This window comes from Hyla sarda, chromosome 1, assembly GCF_029499605.1.
Source record: "Hyla sarda isolate aHylSar1 chromosome 1, aHylSar1.hap1, whole genome shotgun sequence".
Classification (NCBI taxonomy): domain Eukaryota; kingdom Metazoa; phylum Chordata; class Amphibia; order Anura; family Hylidae; genus Hyla; species Hyla sarda.
Window position 1 is genome coordinate 188,724,615 of NC_079189.1, and position 19,693 is coordinate 188,744,307.

At 45.2% G+C, this 19,693-nt stretch overlaps 1 protein-coding gene across 1 annotated transcript in view; it reads left to right on the forward strand.

Annotated features, from left to right (window-relative positions):
- Positions 1–204: 204 nt before the first annotated feature.
- The window catches only part of GIMD1 (GIMAP family P-loop NTPase domain containing 1), a 69,682-nt gene continuing 50,193 nt past the window's right edge, over positions 205–19,693 (forward strand). Inside the window, exon 1 of the mRNA XM_056566019.1 lies at positions 205–315. The gene's annotated coding sequence lies outside the window, so the exon portion shown is untranslated. The remainder of the gene's footprint in view (positions 316–19,693) is intronic.

A 19,693-nucleotide genomic window follows, 5' to 3' on the forward strand; every position in this document is an offset into this window, starting at 1 on the left:
AAAAAACTATCTACAGAGCACTTTTAAGATGTTCCAGATGTCTCTTTGTTCCATAGGTAAACACAATGGTCACTAATTCAAAAAAGGGAAACACATAAGCAATGCTAGTGTTAGAAAAAAGGAAATTTAAGCAAAGTATGTTTTTCTTCTAATAATAGGAACAAGGATATAAGGACACCCCATGTTGGTTTTCAGACACAATTAGTAGGAACCCAATCTATGCTGGACTGGTAGTCTATCTTGCAACAATGGTAGATTTGTAGCAGGCTACTCCATAAGGACTTTATAACTTTAAACTAACCCCATCTCACATAAGTGAGTACACCCCTTACATTTTTGTAAATATTTTATTAAACGTTCACATGTAACAACACTAAAGAAATGAAACTCTGCTTCAATATAAAGTAGTGATGCACAGCCTGTACAACAGTGTTCATTGTTTTTAATTCCATCAAAATAACACACAGCCGTTATGGTCTAAACCTTGGCAACAAAAGTGAGTACACCCCTAAGTGGAAATGTTTAAATTGACCCAATTAGCCATTTTCCCTCCCTGGAGTTAGCCTGTCAGTGCTCATACCATACTCCACACATTGCATCAAATTGGTCTGCATGGCTTTTGTCCCAAAAAGGAAGCTTCTTCTAAAGATGAAGCACAAGAAAGCTTGCAAACAGGATTACTGGAACCAGGTCCTGTGGTCTGATGAAACCAAGATAGACTTATTTGGTTCAGATGTTGTTGTGATAGCGGGGTGTGATGAGGGCAGATGTTGTTACCCTAGGGGAAGATGGCATTAACCCCTTGTATTTGTGATGCCAGGGCGTGGTTTAGCTTATAACCACCCGAATGTATACCGCTGGATCCTGGGCTAGGCACGACACCAAGTTATAGACAATGGTAGCTTTACTGAGGGTAGACAGTTGGTAAACTCTATACAATTCAGCCAGGGCCCAAGGAGGTGACCAGTGACGCTGAGACCTTAAGGACTTGCTGGGACTTGTAGCAGGACTGGACAATTAAATGCAGACCACACTGACTTGACAGTTGACAGGGACTGACGACTTGAATCATAAAGCTGTGACTTTAGCTTACTTCAATTGATGAGAGCTACAGGACTTGACTTTGAGGCCTCCAACACTCTGGACACACACACTAGGCACGACTGCACTCGACCTCAGCAAAGACTTGTAAGAAAAGAGAGCGTGCTTGCTCCACCTAGGGCTTATATGGGGAGACTGGCAGGGAACCCATAGGTCACTCTTAGAATCACCTGGTCACGGGTACCTCCTGGGTGACAATCACATGACATAACTCTTAAAAATACAACACATTTTATAATACAATACACTGCAGAACATATGTACAGGGGAGAAACAGGTACAAGGGGCCCTGGGGACACTGAAGGAGGCTGTCTGACCGGGCAGCAAGGGTACGGGGCAACATCTGACCGGGCAGCAAGGGTACGGGGGCAACCAAGTGAGGAGTACAAAGTCTTGCCTTCAATCAAGCATGGTAGACAAAGGTTATGATCTTGGTCTGCATGAGGGCTGCTGGCACTGGGGAGCTACAGTTTATTGAGGGAACCACAAATGGCAACATGTGCTGTGACATACTGAAGTGGAGCATGATCCCCTCCCTTCTGACACTGGGACACAGGGCAGTATTCCAACATGATAACCCCAAACATATGTCCAAGACAACCACTAAAAAAAGCTGAGGGTAAAAGGGATGGACTAGCCAAGCATGTCTCCAGACCTAACCCTATTGAGCATCTGCATGGCATCCTCAAATGGAAGGAGGGGGAGCATAAGGTCACTAAAATTCACCAGCTCTGTGATGTCACCATGGAGGAGTGGAAGAGGACTCCAGTGGCAACCCGTGAAGCTCTGATTAACTCCATGTCTTAAGTATTAAGGCAGTGACAATACAAAATATTGACACTTTGGACTCAATTTGGAAATTTCCATTTAGGGGTGTACTTAAATTTGTTGCCAAGGTTTAGACATTAACGGCTGTGTTACGCCGAGCGCTCCGGGTCCCTGCTCCTCCCCGTAGCGCTTGCGGCGTTCTCCTTTCTGCAGCGCCCCGGTCAGACACGCTGACCGGGAGCGCTGCACTGACATTCACGATGGGGATGCAATTCGCATAGCGGGACGCGCCCGCTCGCGAATTGCCTCCCAAGCCACTTACCCGTCGCGGTCCCCGGCTGTCATGTTCTGGCGCGTGTGGCTCCGCTCTCTAGGGCGCGCGCGCGCCAGCTCTCTAAGATTTAAAGGGCCAGTGCACCAGTGATTGGTGCCTGGCCCAATCAGTCTAATTAGCTTCCACCTGCTCCCTGTGTATATAACCTCACTTCCCCTTTCCTTCCTTGCCGGATCTTGTTGCCTTGTGCCAGAGAAAACGTTTAGTGTTGTCCAAAGTCTGTGTTCCAGACCTTCTGCTATTGCTATTGACTACGAACCTTGCCGCCTGCCTCGACCTTCTGCTATATCTGACCTTGCCTCTGTCTAGTCCTTCTGTCCCACGCCTTCTCAGCAGTCAGCGAGGTTGAGTCGTTGCCGGTGGATACGACCTGGTTGCTACCGCCTAAGCAAGACCATCCCGCTTTGCGGCGGGCTCTGGTGAAAACCAGTAGCAACCTAGAACCGGTCCACCGACACGGTCCACGCCAATCCCTTGCTGACGCAGAAGATCCACAAATCATAACAGTAGATCCGGCCATGGATCCCGCTGAGGTGCCGCTGCCAAGTCTCGCTGACCTATCCACGGTGGTCGCCCAGCAATCGCAGCAAATTGCCCAACAAGGACAGCAGCTGTCGCAGTTGACCGCCACGTTACAGCAACTTCTGCCACTGCTACAGCAGCAACCATCTCCTCTGCCAGCTCCTGCACCTCCTCCGCAGCGAGTGGCCGCTCCTAGCCTCCGCTTGTCCCTGCTGAACAAATTTGATGGGGACTCTAGACTCTGCCGTGGCTTCCTGTCTCAATGTTCCCTACATATGGAGATGTTGTCGGACCAATTTCCTACAGAACGGTCTAAGGTGGCGTTCGTAGTGAGTCTTCTGTCTGGAAAGGCCTTGTCTTGGGCCACACCGCTCTGGGACCGCAATGATCCTGCCACAGCCACAGTCCAGTCCTTCTTCGCTGAAGTCCGTAGTGTCTTCGAGGAACCAGCCCGAGCTTCTTCTGCCGAGACTGCCCTGCTGAACCTGGTCCAGGGTAATTCTTCAGTAGGCGAGTACGCCACCCAATTTCGTACTCTCGCCTCCGAATTATCTTGGAATAACGAGGCCCTCTGCTCGACCTTTAAAAAAGGCCTATCCAGTAACATCAAGGATGTGCTGGCCGCACGAGAGATTCCTGCCAACCTGCAAGAACTTATCCATTTGGCCACCCGCATTGACATGCGTTTTTCTGAAAGACACCAGGAGCTCCGCCAGGAAAAAGACCTTGATCTCTGGGCACCTCTCTCACAGTATCCTTTGCAATCTACTCCTGTGCCTCCCGCCGAGGAGGCTATGCAAGTGGATCGGTATCGCCTTACCCATGAAGAGAGGACTCGCCGTAGGGATAAAAATTTATGTCTGTACTCCGCTAGTACCGAACATTTCTTGGTGGATTGCCCTATTCGTCCTCCACGTCTGGGAAACGCACGCACCCAGCTCACGTGGGTGTGGCGTCTCTTGGTACGAAGTCTGCTTCTCCACGTCTCACTGTGCCCGTGCGGATTTCTCCTTCTGCCAACTGCTCCTTCTCAGCCGTGGCCTTCTTGGACTCTGGTTCTTCTGGAAATTTTATTCTGGCCTCTTTGGTGAATAGCTTCTGCATCCCGGTGACCCGTCTCGTCAAGCCGCTCTACATTTCTTCGGTCAACGGAGTGAAGTTGGACAGCACTGTGCGTTACCGCACAGAGCCCTTGCTTATGAACATTGGACTGCATCACGAGAAAATTGAATTTTTCGTCCTGCCCAACTGCACCTCTGAAGTCCTCCTCGGTCTGCCATGGCTCCAGCATCATTCTCCTACCCTTGACTGGACCACCGGGGAGATCAAGAATTGGGGTCCTGCTTGCCACAAGAAATGCCTCACGTCTGCTCCCAGTCCCGTCTGTCGGGCCTCAGTGTCTCCTCCTGTGCCTGGTCTCCCCAAGGCCTATCAGGACTGTGCAGTGCCTCCTCATAGCCCCCGTCCTGGTGACACTCTGCCCTGTGACAAGCTTCACCCTCTGCCCCCCCCCCTCCCCATTCCCACTTCTTCTGGATTATCGGCCGCTGATGTAGCTACCCAGGACTTTTTTTTGTTCCGGAAGGAAACTCAAGAGGCGCCCCCTATGTTCTCTTCTCAGTTGAAGGGACAAGGAGACAAAGAGAGGGGGAGACCTAAGGGGGGGGTACTGTTACGCCGAGCGCTCCTGGTCCCTGCTCCTCCCCGGAGCGCTCGCGGTGTTCTCCTTTCCGCAGCGCCCCGGTCAGACCCGCTGACCGGGAGCACTGCACTGACATTCACGATGGGGATGCGATTCGCATAGCGGGACGCGTCCGCTCGCGAATCGCATCCCAAGCCACTTACCCGTCCCGGTCCCCGGCTGTCATGTTCTGGCACGCGCGGCTCCGCTCTCTAGGGCGCTCGCGCGCCAGCTCTCTAAGATTTAAAGGGCCAGTGCACCAGTGATTGGTGCCTGGCCCAATCAGTCTAATTAGCTTCCACCTGCTCCCTGTGTATATAACCTCACTTCCCCTTTCCTTCCTTGCCGGATCTTGTTGCCTTGTGCCAGAGAAAGCGTTTAGTGTTGTCCAAAGCCTGTGTTCCAGACCTTCTGCTATTGCTGTTGACTACGAACCTTGCCGCCTGCCCCGACCTTCTGCTACGTCTGACCTTGCCTCTGCCTAGTCCTTCTGTCCCACGCCTTCTCAGCAGTCAGCGAGGTTGAGCCATTGACGGTGGATACGACCTGGTTGCTACCGCCGCAGCAAGACCATCCCGCTTTGCGGCAGGCTCTGGTGAAAACCAGTAGCAACCTAGAACCGGTCCACCGACACGGTCCACGCCAATCCCTCACTGACACAGAGGATCCACATCCAGCTAGCCGAATCATAACAGGCTGTGTATTAAGTTATTTTGAGAGGACACAACATTGAACACTGTTATAAAACTGCGCACTCACTACTTTACCTTGTGGCACAGTGTAATTTCTTCATTGTTGTCACATGAAAAGATATCATAAAATATTTATAAAAATGTAAGGGGTGTACTCATTTATGTGAGATTTTGTATAATATTTGGAGCGATAACTGCTGGCCATTTCTGGGATCTCTTTGAGTATCTATGTAATATGGAAGAGAGGGCCAAGAGTGCACGCTTAGTTAGTCTGGGAGAATGGTGATTCAGATGCAGTCCGTAAAGGACGTAAGTACATCACGCGCCTTATGGGTGTGGCATGCTAGCTTACAAGGCTGCCAAAGGATCTCTGTGGCTTTGATGGGACAATAATCAGGCATTGCCAATGCCGAACTCTATTTTAGTAGGTAGGTGAACTGAGTACACACACACACACCTTCTGAAGAAGAAACAAAACATACTCATAGGGATCCACACAAGGGTGCACAAGATGTTGGTCCCAGGTAAAGTGCTTTAGTCCTATGATTATTGTAAAAAGTTCATTTTTTTCAATGTATTAGCTCAAATGTAATGTGACACATTGTCAGTTGAAACTGAAAGCCTTTGATCCAATATATGTTTGTAATACATGCAACAGTTACGTTTTAAAAGGGCTAGTGCAATTTGTATACTGGGTATGTGTATAATCTATCTATCTATCTATCTATGAAATTGTTTGAGTTTAACCCTACAGATACTACAGATACATTGATGATATTTTCATTGTTTGGACTGAAGGAGAGGATAAACTCAAACAATTTCATGATGCCTTCAACACATTTAATCCATCCATCAAACTCAAAATAGACTTCTCTACAGAAAGTGTAAACTTTCTGGACACCACTGTAACTATAAACAACGACACAATACAGACATCTGTATACATAAAACCCACAGAACGATCCAGCTATCTACACAATTCAAGTTCCCATCCGTCCCACACCAAGAAAGGCATCATATACAGCCAAGCCATCAGGTACCACCACATCTGCTCCAACTTTGATGACAGAGACACACATCCACAAACGCTAGCTGAGAAATTTAAACAAAAAGGTTACAAACCAAGCACCATCTATAAGAAAATCCACTTTGCTCTTCAAACACCACGTGAACACCTGCTGCAATACAGAGAGAAACAAACCTCATCACGCATACCACTGGTAACCACATACAATCCCACCCTTGAGGAAATACGCAAAATCATCAAGGACCTGCAGCCAATACTAGCAGAAGATGAGGTGTTAAAGCAAATCTTTCCTGAACCACCCATCTTGGCCTTCAGACAACCACCCAACTTAAAACAAAAGCTGGTCAATAGGAAACTACTCAAAATATCAGATACAGACAATGGGACCAAACCCTGCACCAAACCGCGCTGTAAACTCTGTCAACACATCTGCACAAATTCTGAGGCCTCCCACAACAACAAGACATACAACATCAAGGGACAATACTCCTGCACCACAGAGAATGTAGTCTACATGATACAATGCACCAAGTGTGACCTGGGATGTTATATTGGTAAGACCAGTCAGCCACTCAATAAAAGGATGAACCTCCACAGATCGTCCGTCAACAACCATAGAGAAAAGGACTATTGCACCCCAGTTGGACACCATTTCACCAGGTCACTCCCTACAGGACCTCAAAATCAAGATCCTGAAAGGAAACTTCAAGAACACCCAGGAAAGAAAGACATTTGAAGCCAAAATTATAGTTTTTTATGACTCCAAGAATAGAGGACTTAATGTGGATTTAAGCTTCTTATCCCATTATCAAAATTTCCTATAACCTTTGCTAAACTGTCTTCCCTCTCCCTGCTCTAACACCATTACACTCCTGCTCCCCCTCCCCTGTCTAAGTCTTTTCTTCAGTCTATGGTTCTGTAGTAAAATTGTCCTTTCTCCTCTGTCCAGCGTAACCACTATTCTCACCTATGCTCTCCAGCCCCCCCTCATCCTTATCTGTAGTCTATTGTCCTATGGCTATACAATTTATGGCCCAACTTAATGTCCATTCTCCACATATGTTGTTTTAACCCCTGCATATTTTGTGAGACAGAACGTGTGTTTTACCCTTGTGAGCTCAGAAATGCTTATGACTTGATAAAGGGAGGAATCCCAAAAGCTTGTCTCTACAAAATCTTGTTAGTCCGATAAAAAACGTATTACAAGATACTGCAACTACCGATGATTTTGCTTTTTTATATATATATATATATATATATATATATATATATATATATATACACACTGAGGACATTGTGCATTTAGACAATACATAATTACATTAATATAATGAGCACGACATCTAGATGTGGTTATTTCTAGTTTACCTTGTTGGTATAAATTTATGTGATACGTGATATGTGTGTGGTGTAATATATATTTTTTTTATATATAATTCTTTGTTTTCCATTTTCAATACAAGCAAATAACAAAATCTCCCTATGTGGAGGGATAGAAATAAATATTCAGAAATAGCACTAACAAATTAACCCCTTAAGGACCAATACAAATAAACCTGTACGCCCCTGAAAGACCAGGCCTGTTTTTTCAAATTGGGGATGTCTGTCTTTATTAGAGAATAACTCTGGTAACGTTTTGCCAATCACAATAATTCTGACATTGTTTTTTTGTCACAAGTCGTCCTTCATGTACATAGTAAAAGTAAGCTGATATCATTTGTAGTTTTTTTTTACAATGCAAAAAATCATGAAATTTTGACAAAAAATTACGATTTTTTGCTATTTTAACACTAATAGGTTGCATATATTTATACTTACTGACCAAATAGTTTATGAAACTTATACTTTCAGATGTCTACTTTATTTTGACATAATTTTTTTGTTTTTAATTAACATTTTAAATTAGTTAGAAGCTGAACAATTTAACTTGAAATTTAGAAAATTTAGAAAATTTTAAAAGTACATTTTTTTTTGTGTGCTATGCAAGGTTTGCAGAAATTAAAAGGTAGTAGAACATAGGAACACCCCCCCCCCCAAATGACCCCATTTTAAAAACTAGACCCCTCAAGGTATTCGTTAGGGGGTACAGTGAGTATTTTAACACCATATTTTTTTGGCAGGAATTATTACAAAGTCAGTGTTAAAAATTGGAAATTTGCAATTTTTCACAAATGCATCATTTGGGGGGCATATTTTTTGTACATCACTTCTGATATTGAAAGAAATGCCCCCTATATTTTATTTAACTGCATGTCCCATGTTCGGAAATACCCCCGCTTAGGCCGTATATGGTTCCTTGGCCGCGTGGTAGGACTCAGAAGGAGAGGAGCGCCATTTGGCTTTCAGGGCATAACAGTGCCCCCACCCCCACAAGTGACCCCATTTATATACAGCACCCCTACAAGTTATTGGCTGGACCAGGGACCTCTCTGATTGGTCCTTGGTCGGCTGGCAGTATAACGCGTCTGTCTGTGACAGTTAAGGCTCCTGATGGATATATCCGCCATGTTGTGGGAATAAGCACCCGCTCATGGCGAATATATCCATCACTGCTGCGGCTGGGTAGCTCAGTGTGTCCGCTCATGACTGCTGGTGGGAAATCCGCCGCTATGAGTGGACACACAAAGCTACCCAGCCGCAGCAGGGAGCTCATTACCGTGACTGCTGCATAATGTGTAGGATCACATGGTGGACATCCGCAGTATATTACATGCTGCGGATGTCCGCCAATGCGATCCTGCACAATATGCTTTTTTTTTTTTTTAGATTCATTTAATAAATGTATTTTTAATATTTTTTTTATTTTTTTACACTTTTATTACATTTTTATTTATTTTTACACTTTTATTTTATTTATTTATTTTTTTTTTATTTAGTTTTACACTTTTTAATGCTTTGGAATACTTAGTATTCCAAAGCATTGCAGTTATATGCTGCCTGCTAGTTTTCACTAGCAGGCAGCATATTAGGACGTGCCTCTGGTACGTCCTACAGGCAATACCCAGGGCAGACCTGGGTGTCTTTTTAGGACCCCCGGCTGCCCAGGTATGCAGCAGCACCCCGCGATGCTCTGGGGTGCTGCAGGAGAGACAGAGGGAGCCCCCTCCCTCTGTCAGAACTCCTTACAGCATGTGGTCACTTCTGACCGCGGCTGTAAGGGTTAAACTGTCGGGAGTGAAGTGAACTTCACTCCCGGCAGTGCGGCAGGCCCCGGCCAGCCGCAGCCACACACAGCACCCGCGATCGCGATGCGGGGTGCTGCAGAGGAGACAGAGGGAGCCCCCTCCCTCTGTCATAACACTTACAGCTCGCGGTCACTTCCGACCATGGCTGTAAGGGTTAAAACTGCCGGGACCGAAGTTTACTTCGGTCCTGGCAGTGCAGCAGGGTCCCGGCTGTGTGGACGAGTATAGACGTCCAGGTGCGGGACAGTCATAGTGCATTGCAGTACGAAAATCTGAAATGCCCTATTGTGGGAAGAATATAAAAAAACAAGCAAACAGGTGAACGCTCTGTGTCAACAAGTGTCTCCATAATCACAAAAATCCACATGTCATTTATACCACCCAATGAATGACTTAAAAACAAATCTCAAGGGGACCTGTGACTGCGTTGCTATGTGAGGACACGCACAGCAGGCTCACCCAATCTGAAAATGGGGCTATGCAGCTCCAGAATTTCTAAGTGGAATTTCAAAACAGAATACCGCTCAGAAATTCTGTAGTGATAATCTAGCCTTATAGTGCCAACAGCTCTGTCTCCGAGGGGTCCTCAAACAACTCCCAACTCTGCTAGCTATCTTATGGACTGTTATGTTCTTCGTAACGGCTATAGGTTTCAGAGGTTTCTTTCCACCAGAAGACCACATTAGACACGTTGGCAAGTTGGCGCAGGTCCTCTTTAAACCTCTCAATGCAGGGCAGCAGTTGAAGAATGACCTTTCCTCTCCCATTGATTCAGTGACTGAAGCCCCGACCAGCACACCAGCACTACTGGCCATAAATGTTGCTTTGACACTGGCAACGGACATTGAAAAGGCACTGGAGGAAACAATCTAGACCACTCTAACCAAAATGAAAGCTGAACTGGGGAGAGTGGATGAACTGGAACACAATAAATAAAACTATTAAACTACAACGACAAAATGGAGCTCGTACAGGCCTTCTGCCATTGAAACAAATCAATTAATGCCAGGGACTAACCAGTATTGCTTTTTTAAGACTTCTTGGCTGAGGCTTCAGTGGTATCTGCCCACAGCTATATAAAAAATGGGCACACTTCCAGTTGAAATATCCTGCACTTCTCAAGATTTTCCACATCAATGGAATCTTTGCCCCTGATACTTACCCCCAGGATGCAAAGAGAACACTACATCAAGCGACTTTAGGGAGATGCTTTTTTTCTTCCTGCCAAGATTGCATTACTCCCCAGGATGATGGTTGGAACCAATGCCCGCAGTAACAGCAACACACTTGCACCCGGTCGCAGACCCAAGCGGACAAACCATCCTGGAAACTATTATCCTGGAGTCCCTTGATTTCTCTCTTCCTCTGACCACCAAGGACAACTGTAAGTGTTACAGATAGTAGTTCTTGATATGCTGTTTTATTGCAGATGCTCACCTTCATGAGATCCCTACTCCTTAACTGTATGCTCCAAATCTCTTGGGCAACCCCTGTGGCATTGGGAACACCTCAAGATGGCCTTGGACTGTTAACTTGGTTGTTTCCACACCCTGTTTGCTGTTTTACTTAGGAATCATGGGACTTCTTGTTCCAGTTAAGATTTGTTTAGTTATTCTCCATGTGAAGTGTGTTATTCCCTGCCTATGAAGACCACCTTTCCTATTCCCCTTTCTATTATGGGGACTCTGCTACTTCAAATATCCACCCTTACAGGGACACTTGTACTGGAGGGAAACGGATGTAGGACTGGTCTATTGGGTTAGGTCCATCTCATCCCTTTGGTGGCCCTGAGTTCATAGGCCATGGACATATAGATGCCATTTTGCAATCTGAGCTTTCCTCATACTGTTAGTACTTATGTTCATACTTTATTCTTTAGATACTTTCCTTTAAATTGGTCTCTGTTCAAGAGGTGGGCTGGGCCATTTAGTTTTGTTTTTTTGATGACCACCTCTGGACAGAGAGATATATTGGGACATTTACCATTTCATTGCTTCTTTTTCTACTGGTCCTTAGACCATCCCACCTTTGAACAGTGTTGGAGGTTTCTCTTGGTTTGTTGATGATCATCTGGTGATCATCACATAGTAGGAAAAAGGAAGTTCACAGCATGGTTCTTCAGGCTCTTCCTTGATAGCTCTTGGTTTATGTGGTGCCTTCTACTGACTCTTTCTTTCTTTTCTTCTTTATTTCATTCCTCTACGGCTCTACGGAGTGCTCTACGGCTCTTTGGGTCTTTTCCTTGACTCCCTTGCTAGGTTTCCCATTCTCTCACTCACCTTTCCCCCCTCCTTTTTTCCCCTCCTTTGCTATTGCCCACTATAACTCTGCCAAAGGCATCTATCTTGAAATGTTAAGGGAGTTAGATCCCATAACAAAGGTCCCAAATTCTTCCTCCATCATTTTCTCCTTGATATCATGTCTTACAAGTGGACTGGATTTTTTCAACAAAAGATGTGGGTGGGTGCAGTATATTTCTGCTTGTGATGCCTTGGCAGATGTTATGGGGCTAGTGCATAAAACCTTCTCAGGCTTGGTGGTTTCTTATGACACTGAACCAGAGGTTAGATGGCTACACCTTGTAGTGTCTTATAATGGCTCAGATTACAGCATCAAGCGGGGCCAAGCCCTGAAAAACTGTTGGCTGGCACACTTCCCCTCTCCCCCTCTATGTCCTGTCGCATCTTGAGTTACAGTCAGAGCATGGAATCCCAGTGTACTTGTGGCTTTTCAGGGCTTAAAGGGGTATTCCGGTGGAAAACTTTTTTTATTTATTTATTTATTTTTAAATCAACTGGTGCCAGAAAGTTAAACAGATTTGTAAATTACTTCTATTAAAAAATCTTAATTCTTCCAATACTTATTAGCTGCTGAATACTACAGAGGAAATTCTTTTCTTTTTGGAACACAGAGCTCTCTGCTGAATCACGAGCACAGTGCTCTCTGCTGACATCTCTGTCCATTATAAGAACTGTCCAAAGTAGGAAAAAATCCCCATAGCAAACATATGCTGCTCTGGACAGTGGATGGATGTCAGCAGAGAGCACTGTGCTCGTGATGTCAGCAGATAGCACTGTGTTTCAAAAAGAAAAAAATTTCTTCTGCAGTATTCAGCAGCTAATAAGTATTGGAAGGATGAAGATTTTTTAATAGAAGTAATTTAAAAATCTAATGTACAAGTGTGGGAACTCTACGTAAAATATAAGAGACCTAAACCGAGTATACTGCGTTGCACAAACCCGTGTGCCAAATATATACTGATTTTTAAAAAATGGAAAAATAGCAGCCCTACTAGGCTAGGAAGAACATTTAGAATAAGGCAGAATAAAATAGAGATAAATAAGAAAGAAAGGAAGTGTCTGATAATAATATATAAAATATAATTAAATTCATTGAATAATATTGTGAGGTCTGGGGCAGGGCCCTTGCCGCAGACAGCTCACTAAAATAGAATGGTAAAAGTTAGTTATAAACATTTAAAACATGACGTTAAAATAGTATTGCACTTAAACGGTGGGACAATGGTGGAGGTTTATGGTCCAATATGTGTAATAGGATATGTCCAATAAACAGTTTTTGCAGCGCTGGATGCTCGCAGTTACGAGCCCACTGAGTATACTTGTATGTGCAGTAGCGCTAAAGATCTATCCTCTATACCCCGATGGCACGTGGACAAAGTACAAGAGGAAAAATAGATCAAAGTCAGGCACTTAGTGCCTCTTACCGGCTCCTGCGAAAGCAGTCATATGCGCACAGCAGCACTTAATGGTGATCCGGATTGATGCCTCTCAGCCACGGCAGCACGGGGAAGGTGTAGGAAAGGTGAAGATGTCCGGTACAGATGGTTATTGCGTAGTACGCTTGAAAAAGTAATGTTCGTTTGTAGCGTGTGGCAGCACTGGAGGTCTTTGATGTGGGATCCCTCTCTACCCCAACGGCACGGGGAGAAGATGAGAGGGCAGTAAAAGACCAATAGTGGTGGGCAAATAATCCAAATAGTCCCGATGTCTTGTGCAGAGGCAATCTTGGACCAGACGTGTTTCGGGGAGCAGCGTCCCCTTTTCAATGGTGGATATGCAAAGAACAAAGGGGGAGATTTATCAAACCCTGTGCAGAGGAAAAGTTGCTGATTTGCCCATAGCAACCAATTACATTGCTTCTTTCATTTTTCAGAAGCCTTTTCAAAAATGTAGGAAACAATCTGATTGGTTGCTATGGGCAACTCAACAACGTTCACTCTGGACAGGTTTTGATAAATCTTCCCCAAAATTTTTGTCACCTCGGAAAATGTCTATCAGAAGGTTGCACGGTAGGCATCAAACGGATCAGCGTCCCCCGCATCACCAGCCAGTACCACTGGTTAGTGCAGGGGGGGCAAGCTGACATTTCTCCTTTCAGGATTTAGCTACATTCTAAATTGTCTGCTATATACATTAATATTGTGAAGACAATGTGGCATCTTATAGAATGTTTGCATAATTTATATACTTTTCCAGATTACACATGCTTGTTAGGAAAAGACAGGGATCTTACTATCCTATGTTCAGAGAGCGACACCCTGTATGCTTGATATTGCTTCTGGTGTTAGATCCATACCGCAACCAGAACATTTATATTTATTTGTTTGGGTCATTTGAGCACTAATATAATTTGGTGACTATTTTAACTTTGTAAAATTAAAAGTTAAGTATTACATGCACCTCCCCAGGGATTCTAATTGATTTATCCCCCTTATTATTTATCCTATGTTCTGAAAAAGAAAAAAAAAATCAGCATTCACCAATATGCTCCTACACACTACTTATACCTTATTTACTGATCTGAGCAGCTACCCCTGAACTATAGTTTTTATTGGCCATAGTCACTATGGCATCATGAAGCACTATGACATGTGACATGATCATGTGACATCATCTATATCATGTAATCAGTATATCAAGAGCACTTAGATTAGTAGGCATGCCATGCAGAGCAGGAAGTTCTCACAAGCTGCATGTGAATGGTCTTTTTTTTTTTTTGTAACTTTTTGTCAATTGAAAAAAAAAAGTTCTTACAATATAAACATGCAAAATCGCCAAACAGATCAAGTATAAGGATATACACTTGTATATCATATAGGATATACTGTGAGGTAGGTAGAGCCCAGGCAGATGAACAAAGAGGCACTTTTGCACTTGATACTGACACACAAATAGCATAACAGAAAATAACAAAATCCAACCAACCTGTATAGGTCAAAGGAACTACAACAAGGCTCCAAATCTACAAAAAAAAAAAAAAAGATGCCATAAAGTTTAGTAATCCTAATGAGAATAAGTTATCTAATACTTAAGTACCCAAGGGCTTGAATTCCAACCATTTTGATCATGCACAGGAAATGTTATGCGTGGCAGAAGAAATACAGTGTTCCATTAAGGCAGTTATGATGTATGGAATTGATCATGTGTTGAAGGTCAGGGAGTTCTGAACTCTTCTATTTGGTAGCTATATTAGTTTTAGTCACATCAGATAAGGGTATGTTGTCAAGACAAAGGTGTAGGAGAGCCACATCCATGCCCCAAGGTATTGGAAAGCCTACAATGGTACATCATTTATTGTAGACCTGCTGCCACAGGCCATGGATGTGGCTGAAGTCCCACTATGTAGGTAGCAGCATGCCCACCTGAAGATTACATCACCAACAACCTGCGTATACCTTCAACAGCCAAACGCATAAGCCCATTGTGAATCAGAAAGGGAGCTTTAGAGCCAAAGAAGAGTTGCCTAAATAGAGAGACTGGTACCTCCATCAGAAGGGTGAGGGAGGAGATAAAGTGCCTTAACTGCAAGAATTTATAAAAGTCTGCAAAGGGGAGGTCATACCTCTGCTTAAATTGTTCAAAGGTCATGAGCCTCATCTCGCCCATCATGTCACCATAGGTAAAAATGCCTCCCCGTCCCCATCTTTCATAATTAGAATCTGGAATCTGCGCCTGGATAACTCTCAAAGGAAGATTGCTGATAGCTAGAGGCAGAAGCAAATCCCTAAAAACAGGAAGCATCCAGACTCTGAGTGTCTCTGCCACTATGGGATAGGCAGACTCAGGGGGCCCGAAGGCTAATCTAGCAGCCCAAAAATGCATATCTAAGGGAGCCCCAGGAACTAGGTTAGATTCAATTTCCACCCATTGTTTGCTAGTGTCATTAAGCCACCAAGATTGAGTTTTGTCCAGAAGAGCAGCGAAGTAATATCTGTGCCATTCAGGACTACTCACACCTCCTCTCTCAGCTGATACTCTGGCTCTTCTAGACCAGCTGCATAAAAAGGTGCTGTAGTAAACGTATCCTATATTTAGATACAGGAACCATCAGGTTACAAAAACAATCAAGTATTTTAAGCAGTAGCATAATTTTAACAGCAGAGAAGCAACCTACCCACGATATCGGTAATTTGGAATAAGCGGCCACATCCTGGGAAAGAGAGGAGGCCAAGGCAGAGTAGTTAGCCTGGACAATAATGGAGAGAGGGAGTAGTAAGAATACTACCCAGATAGGTTATTTGGTCCGTGAACCACTGGTAGGGGTAGGCTGATTGTAGCAACTGTCTAATGGAAGAGGGTAGAGATGAGCGAATTTTTGAAAAATTCGATTCGGACGATTCGCCAAATTTTCCCCAAAAATCCGTTTCGGTCCGATGTCATTCATGGCAAATCGCTATTAAAAACGGCTATTTCTGGCCTACAGAGAGCCTCAATAGGGGTGTAGTACACTTTTCCTTGCCGTAACACGCATGGGGAGTGTGCTGTGTTAGTGAAATAATACTGTTATTCAGTATGACATGCAGATTAGAGGCATCGCTATTAGAATAGTCGCAGAGTGGCACAATGGCAGAGCCTGGAGGTGGCATCAGTATGAGGAGACCATATAGTGGCTGAATAACACAGCGTAAAGGTGGCGGCAGCATGAGGAGACCATATAGTGGCTGAATGACCTAGCCTGGAGGTGGCAACAGCCTGGGGAGACCATAGGGCCTCACAATTGAAAAGATGAAAGATATTTTTTACCATTTAAATTGAAGATTTCAAATAGATGAACCTGAAAAGTTGTATTTAATGTGCCAGCAGCATGAGGAGACCACATGGTGGCACAGTGACATAGCCTGGAGGTGGCAGCAGTATGGGGAGACCATAATCTGGCAGAATGGCACAGGCTGGAGTTGGCAGAGGCAAGAGGAGACCAAATAGTGTCTAAATGACACAGCGAGGAGGTGGCAGCAGCATGAGGAGAACACATAGTGGCTGAATGAAACAGCCTGGAGTTGGCGGCAGCATGAGGAGACCATATAGTGGCTGAATGACAAAGCCTGGATGTGGCAGAAGCATGAGGAGACCATATAGTGGCTGAATGACACAAACTGGCGTTGTCGGCAGCAAGAGGAGACCATATAGTGGCTGAATGACACAGCCTGGAGGTGGTGGAAGCATGAGTAGAACATATCGTGGCTGAATGACAAAGCCTGGAGGTGGCGGCATCATGAGCAGATCGTATAGTGGCTGAATGACACAGCCTGGAGGTGGCGGAAGCATGAGGAGACCACATAGTGGCTGAATGATACAGCCTGGAGGTGGCGGCAGCATGAGCAGACCATATAGTGGCTGAATGACACAGCCTGGAGGTGGCAGAAGCATGAGGAGACCACATAGTGGCTGAATGACACAGCCTGGAGTCGGGGGGAGTATGGGGAGACCATAATCTGGCAGAATGACACAGGCTGGAATTGGCAGAGGCAAGAGGAGACCATGTAGTGGCTGAATGACATGGCACAGCCTGGAGTTGGAGGCAGCAAGAGGAAACCATATAGTGGCTAAATGACACAGCGCGGAGGTGGCAGATGAGTAGAACATATAGTGGCTGAATGAAACAGCCTGGAGTTGACGGCAGCATGAGGAGACCATATAGTAGCTGAATGACACAGCCTGGAGGTGGCAGAAGCATGAGGAGACCATATAGTGGCTGAATGACACAGCCTGGAGTTGGCGGCAGCAAGAGGAGACCATATAGTGGCTGAATGACACAGCCTGGAGGTGGCGGAAGCATGAGTAGACCATATAGTGGCTGAATGATACAGCCTGGAAGTGGCGGCAGCATGAGGAGACCATATAGTGGCTAAATGACACAGCCTGGAGGTGGCAGCAGCATGAGGAGAACATATAGTGGCTGAATGAAACAGCCTGGAGTTGGAGGCAGCAAGAGGAAACCATATAGTGGCTAAATGACACAGCGCGGAGGTGGCAGATGAGTAGAACATATAGTGGCTGAATGAAACAGCCTGGAGTTGACGGCAGCATGAGGAGACCATATAGTGACTGAATGGCACAGTTTGGAGGTGGCAGAAGCATGAGGAGACCATATAGTGGTTGAATGACGCAGCTTGGAGGTGGCGGAAGCATGAGGAGACCATATAGTGGCTGAATGACACAGCCTGGAGGTGGTGGAAGCATGAGTAGACCATATAGTGGCTGAATGACACAGCCTGGAGGTGGCGGCAGCATGAAAAGACCACATAGTGGCTGAATGACACAGCCTGGAGTCGGCGGCAGCAAGAGGAGACCATATAGTGGCTGAATGACATAGCCTGGAGCTGGCATCAGCATGAGGAGAACATATGGTGGCTGAAGCAGATAGCCTGGAGGTGGCATCAGCATGAGGAGAACATATGGTGGCAGTATGAGACAGCCAAGAGTTGGCATCAGCATGAGGAGAACATATGGTGGCAGAATGAGACAGCCTGGAGCTAGCATCAGCATAAGGAGAACATATGGTGGCAGTATGAGACAGCCTGGAGGTGGCATCAGCATGAGGAGAACATATGGTGGCAGAATGAGACAGCCTGGAGGTGGCATCAGCAGCATCAAGAGTCCTGAAAGTGACCCAGTGACAGAGTGGGGCAGCGGGTGGCAATACCAGTACCCGGTGATGAAGGTGGGGGAAAAAAGGAGAACTTGGCATCAGATGTGTGGCATCAGGCGGGTGGCAGGATCAGAATAGCAGCTGAGGCAGGTAGGCAGAAGAAAATGGTCTCTTTTGTAAAAGTCTTAGTGTGCACAATTAAGTATTGAGGATATTCATTACGTAAAACCTAACTTTGAATAATATTCTTAGGCTAAAATATATGTACCCAAAATTTTTCTTTTTATTTAACCAAAGGAAAGGTGTGCAAAAAACACCATGTTTGCACCACCAAGTATTGATGTGATGCAAAGACCTCTAAAAGGTGGAAGGGAACAACGTATGGTCCCCTGTAACCGGTGAGGGTAAAAACTTCCCCTGTAAGGCCCTACTCTCGCACTATTAATTCCCTACTTGGCGGCCCCACACAGGAACCTCTCCCTATTTCCACGTACAAACACTGCCATTTCCCAGGGTTTTAGGTTGAAATAGGGAGAGGTTCCTGTGTGGGGCAACCCTTTTTAAAGCAAGTAACACTTTCTTTGAAAAGGTGCTAGGGAACAACGTATGGTCTATTGTAACCGGTGGGGAAAAACTTCCCTTGTAAGGCCCTAATCTCGCCCTATTAATTCCCTTCTTGGCAAGTATAAAATGGTACACCACGTGGATGTACGTACATGGTATGCACTTATGAGGGGAGTACAATATGCTCCACTGCACTTAAAATAGTATTTGTCTAGAACAGCACCAGGTGTGTACTTTTGGCTGGACTTTCACAGTAACTAGGCCCTTACGACTTTAACAGGAACAAAATGGTACACCACCTATGTATGCACAGGTTACACTTAATAGAGTACAATATGCTCTACTACGCAACCTGTATTAGGCACTAATAGCAGGTGATTATGGCTTTTAGTGCTCTGCTCACCCGAACTGGCTGGCTACTAATAGCTTTTCAGATGTTGTACACACCAGTGCTGCAGCACACAGTCGCTGTGTAGTACACCCAAAATTCGTCATACTCCCTTCCCTATCAGTACTTCTAGGCTGGATTTGGGCTTGAGGTGAATCGCGGATGTAAAAAAGCTTTTCTGTGCAACACACCCTGCTGTCTGTCTCTCTCTCTCTCTCCCTCTGCAATAAAACGCTGATGTGACTGGTTGCAAGATGTCTGCCGATTATATTGGGCTGTGACATCACAGGGGAGGCTGGCTGCTGATAGGCTGCATGCTGCATGTGATTCAGGGTCATTCCGCCTACCCGTCTTCCCGCCTTCCCAGAGTTCCTTGCCCCATGTCCTGACATGTGGAGCTGCCATCTTAGATGCCCTGGAGCCTGGACCGCACTAAATGGAGTTTAATAAATGTATACATTTTTCCTGAAATTTGTAACGAATTCGGATTCGTCAGAGTCGATTCGCTCATCCCTAGAAGGGGGCACAGCAACATCAAAAAT